This window comes from Staurois parvus, unplaced genomic scaffold, assembly GCF_062004578.1.
Source record: "Staurois parvus isolate SC_StPar_1 unplaced genomic scaffold, SC_StPar_1.0 ptg000187l, whole genome shotgun sequence".
NCBI lineage: Eukaryota > Metazoa > Chordata > Amphibia > Anura > Ranidae > Staurois > Staurois parvus.
In genome coordinates this window covers 4,170,742-4,176,364 of record NW_028317983.1, presented here as the reverse complement: position 1 = coordinate 4,176,364, position 5,623 = coordinate 4,170,742, and the positions used below count along the sequence as shown (strand labels likewise).

General features: G+C 49.5%; 1 pseudogene; it reads right to left on the bottom strand.

The window, feature by feature from the left end:
• Window positions 1–3,665: 3,665 nt before the first annotated feature.
• LOC149462030 (U2 spliceosomal RNA) lies at window positions 3,666–3,828 on the bottom strand (annotated as a pseudogene).
• Between the last annotated feature and the right edge of the window lie 1,795 nt (window positions 3,829–5,623).

Below are 5,623 nucleotides of genomic sequence, written 5' to 3'. Positions count from 1 at the left end.
TCATCATCACATCCAATGCAGGGACCCTGCAATGGTCTTGATGACGTCAGGAAAAGATGGATGGCGGCTGATAAGAGCTTCGTGTCAGGCAGGGCTGTGGAACGGACAGGTAGGCCTAGTGGCAGGGTAACGCACTGGCTGACAACAACCACCACCAACAGACCGAAGTCCCTCAGGGCGCGGAGTCTAAGTCCCAGGCTGCCCTTCACCAGGGCCCCTGATGGTGGGGATGGACTTGACGCAGCCAGGAACCAGGTCGTGGCCCCCGAGACACCCCGGCTGTGGTAATGGCCGCCGCCAATGGCGTGTAGCTGGTGAGAATGACAATAGCGTAGTCAGGCAAGCCGAGTCGACAACAACAGGACAAAACAGTACAGAACAGTAGACAGAGAATCACAGGTCACGGGCCGGGTTCAGCAACGGAAGGTCAGATCGAAGGAAAACACAGAGAATGGTCTTAGTCACAAGCCGAGTCAGAATACCAGAAGAGTCACGAGCGTATACACAGAGCTGTAGCAAGACAAAGACACAAGTGCAAAGAGCATGTGCGGATCACAGGCTTATATGTACTCAGCCACACCCCTCTGGGGGATGGACCTCAGAGACCTGAAGGCATAAAAGCTTCCCACCATGCTCAGCAGAAATCCAAGATGGATGCCAGCACATGGAGTAACATAACCTCTGGGAAAAGGTAGGACCTTGACACTTAGCTGCTGTTGATCGGACTATGGAATAGAGACCCTTCACTATTTTTCATATACCTTTCCTTTTGCCCTCGTTTGGTTTATAGAAGACTAAGAGCACTTTAACTTACCTGATTCTTTGCTCCCCGGTGCACACGACGGAATGTCCTTTGTCATCATCACATCCAATAAAGGGATCCCACAATGGCCTTGATGACGTCAGGAAAAGATGGATGGCTGCTGATAAGAGCTTAGCTGCTGTTGATCCGACTATGGAATAGAGACCCCTCGCTATTTTTCATATACTTTTCCTTTTGCCCTCGTTTGGTTTATGGGAGACTAAGAGCACTTTAACTTACCTGATTCTTTGCTCTCCAAGGCACCCAAAGCGGACTGTCCTTTGTCATCATCACATCCAATGCAGGGACTCTGCAATGGTCTTGATGATGTCAGGAAAAGATGGATGACCGCTGATAAGAACTTAGCTGCTGTTGATCCGACTATGGAATAGACCACCAGAGCATGGGGGAAAAGATCAGGTAAGTAATTCTGCTTTTCAATGTCCTCTAAACCTAAACAGGCAGCTAATCCTTGCAGTGCAGGTGCAGCCCCACAGCAAAGGATCATGTTCAGGTTTCCCCAGGGGCGGACTGACAACTCATGGGGCCCCTGGGCAATAGGGGATCATGGGGCCCCTGTGTCCTTGCCCAAACTCAAAAAAGCCTATGAAAAAGGTACCAGGGGCATCTCATGGGGCCCCCTACTGACCCCGGGCCCTCAGGCAGTGCCCGAGTTTCCAAATGGTCAGTCCGCCCCTGGGTTTCCCAGAACTGGGCTGTAAAGGCTCCATCCACCCTTATTTGAAGAGTTTTGCCACCTGAGAGTTCCTTATATCTTGTGGGATGAGACGCCACGTGCTGAGTTCCCAAGTCTGCACATTAGGAGGGGGGCCCACCATCTCTGCTGGACTTCTATTTATTTTCTATTATGAAGAATGTATCAGGACCCACCGGACTCCACCTAGGACTAACACAGAACGTTTGGGTGGCCTCACCTGTTACAGAGAATTTATTGCAGCATTTTTTAACACAACGCACAACACCTGCCTATTGCTCTGCAGGACAGGACAGGTTGGATAGGAGGCACAGGGAGGACAGGACTTTTGTTGACTTGACATATATTTAGGTGGATGTGCTCTACAGCACACTGCAAAGGAGAACTAAACCCAAGATCAAAAATGCAACATATTGCCGCTTACAGTCATTAGGCACTTTCACCCTCTTTTTGCTCAGGCCAATTTTCTGCTTTCAGTGCTGTCATACTTTGAATGACAATTGCGCGCTCATGCTACAATGTGTCCAAATGAATTTTTTATAATTTTTTTTCACACAAATAGAGCTTTCTTTTGGTGGCAAGTGGTCACTGCTGTGTTTATTATCTTTTGCTAAACATGCAAAAAAAGACCAATCATTTAAAAAAAAAACGTATTCTTTGTTTCTGGTATAAAATTTTGCAAATAAGTAATTTTTCTTCTTCACTGATGTGCACTGATGAGGCTGCACCGATGGGCACTGATAGGTTGTACAGATGGGCTCGGAATAGGCTGCACTGATGAGGTAGCGGTGATGGCCACTGAGGAGGTGGCACTGATGGCCACTGATGAAGAGGCACTGAGGAGGCTGTACTGATAAGGCGGCACTGATGAGGTAGCGCTGATGGCCACTGAGAAGGTGGCACTGATGGCCACTGATGAGGCGATACTGAGAGGTGGCACTGATGGGCACTGATATGCTGCACTGATGGGGCTTCACTGATAATCAGGGCACTGAAGATCAGTGCAAAGAAATCCCCCACAAAAGGATAAAGCACCTCAAAGGTTTATAAGCGGCATATATTTATTGTGGACTTAACAGTAAAAACATGTAATTTTTTCAGTGCATATATCCCATACATCTCCTCCCTGTTTCCCCCCCACTCCCACCTAGCCAAGCCCCCTACCCTGTACCGACCCAACCAGCAGTCCCACCCAAACCTACCCTACCCTACCCTCTCCCTCCCAGTACAGGGGCCCTGAAGAAGCCCCTGTCAGTGGGAGGGGCGAAACATGTAGGCGGAAGGGATTACGTCCTCCTTCCATGTGCGATCTCCTGCTGAGAAGCCGAAGTGCACGCCGGCTCTCCTAACCCACTGTGAGACTCTTGCAAGTTTTTTTTTTTTAAGTCCGCGAACGTGCGAAAAACGAAAAAAACCCGTAAGTGTTCACAAAAAACGTGCAAGTGCAAAACACCACACAAAAAAGTGCACTTAGGGGTGTGCTTTGTCCTTCCCCCGAAGGAGATGGACCTCTACCCTGATCCCCCAGGGCACGAAGCTCCTGACAGGGACAAGATTCCCATTTGGTCCACCTAGCCAAAAGTCCTGGCGGACCACCATTCCTTGTGGCCAGCTGAAGCCAGCCACACAGTACTTGGTCAGGGGGCTCTCCCGAAGATAAAACCCCCTAGGGACAGGGGAAGAAGGAACCAAAAGGCCACACATCCTCCCCCTAGACTTCAGGGTAGGCCCGAGGACCCACACCCTCCATCCTGTGAGAAAATAAAACACACACATAAGAGTGAAAGTGACAAACGTGGGAGAAATAATAAATTAAATAAATAAAAAGTGGTCGTGCAAATTGTGCACAGACCAGGCCTAGCAAAAATTGCCCCGAACTTAGCCAGAAGGCCTGGTCCCGAGGGCGCTGTGCAGAAAAAGTGTTTGAACACAGTGACCATGTGCCTTTTCACACGTTGGGGTCCCACACCCAAGTGTTACTAAGAGCACCCCTGAGGCGACCACTCAGGGGGCACTGGTTCGCGGACTTTCTGCCTTCCCGGCCCCTGGCCAGACAAGGTAGATCCATTCAAATCAGGAGAAACTGGGCCCCTCCGGTCTTCCAGGGGGAATTACTCCCAGGCCCCAACAGCCTGTGGGCGCCTCGGTTTCTGTTCCAACCTGTACTAGCCGTCAGGACCCCCATCATACCAGCAGGGGTACTATACAACCAGTCATCCCCGCAAAGCTAGAATGACCGTGGAGCACCCCTACTGGAAACTGATAAGAACAGATACTACACTTGATCTTAGCCAAAAGGCTGAGAAGCGAGAGTGAGACTCTTGCAAGTTGTGTTGCCTGAATTTAAGAATACCATTATATATGACTGGATTACATACCCGGCTACCTGTATACAGAACGGACATTCTCGGGTCTACATGGTGAGACTGTTCCATTTCTCTACTGTATGAGTGCAGGACTTATTCTACGGCTTATGGATATACAGAGTCAATCAGCTACCTGGATGTAGGCTGGACCTGTCAATTGCCGATTATGCGTCCTTTTACGAAAGCTCCAGTGATGGTGATGAGGACACTAGGAGGATTTGAGCATTGATAATCTATCTGGAACTGTGGTATTCTCTTTGAGGCATATCTGTTGCCCTATTGTCTATTGCTCTCCTCCGCAGAGGACATACACCTTGTGGCCCCTATACTACTAGCCGGACATACCTAGGCTCTTATTGGATTTCAGCACACATCGTAGCAGGGTCTTTCAGGGAGAGTCTACATCTGCACAGGAAGGGGGATTGGGTGATTAGTGGGGGGCTGGCCCTAGTCACCCTGGTTTGGGATAAAGGGCAAAGGGGGGGGGGAATTGGGGGTGTACTGGGAGGGAGAGGGTAGGGTAGGTTTGGGTGGGACTCCTGGAGGGTCGTTTCAGGGTGGGGGGGTCGTTACAGGGTGGGGGGGTCAGCTAGGTGGGAATGGGGGGGGGGGGAAATGGGGAGGGGATGTATGGGATATATACACTGAAAAAATGACATTTTTACTGTTAAGTCCACAATAAATATATGCCGCTTATAAGCCTTTGAGGTGCTTTATCCTTTTGTGGGGTTTTTTCTTTGCAGTGACTATTAGTTGGATGCACCTCCCCCTTATTATTATTTTTACAATTGGGGTTTTGACATAAGCGGACATACTGTATCACTCCCTGGACAGGCTATTGGGCTGTAAGAGTTTTTTGCATGTCTACTGAAGATCAGTGCCTGATTATCATTGTAAACCTCCCTTGCCACAGGAAAAACGGTTTTCGGCTTTCCTTTCCTCAGCGCTGTGATAGCACTGAGGAAAGGAAATGCCGATAACCAGCATTTGTTTACATGTGATCTGTTATGATTGGACACAGCTGATCACATGGTAAAGAGCCAATCTCATTGGCTCTTTACCCTAATCAGTGATGCGTTGTGTCTGAGGGACACAGCTCACCACTGATCGCCTCGCTGCATGCCAAGAATGGGAGGAAAGGAAATGCCGATAACCAGCATTTGTTTACATGTGATCTGTTGTGATTGGACACAGCTGATCATATGGTAAAGAGCCAATGTCATTGGCTCTTTACCCTGATCAGTGATACGTTGTGTCTGAGGGACACAGCTTACCACTGATCGCTTCGCTGCGTGCCAAGGATGGGAGGACATCATATGATGTCCAGGCAGGAACCAGTTAAAAAAAAGAAGTATGACTTTAAAAAAATAAGCAGGCATATTCGTCTAGATGGCTGCAGCACCGATCCCAGCTACAGCTGTCCCCTGCCACTTCTAAGACAGAGAACTGAGTGATCAAGCACTGCTGATCATTTAGTTCTTGGTTTTCAGTTTTCAGTGAGCCAGTGACTGTCAATCTCTGGCTCCCTGCTCTTCCCCTGCAGCGCTCATGGAAGCACCAGGCTGTGGAGCGGGTGAGAGCGGCTGGCTGAGGCTCTTAGTGACTCACTGAGAGGCTGAGAAAGGTGCTGGTCCAGGCATTTCAGTGGATCCCAACTTTAAAGTCGGGATCTTTCCTGAGCCTGGACCAGGGGCGGACTGACAACTCATGGGGCCCCCGGGCAATAGCGGATCATGGGGC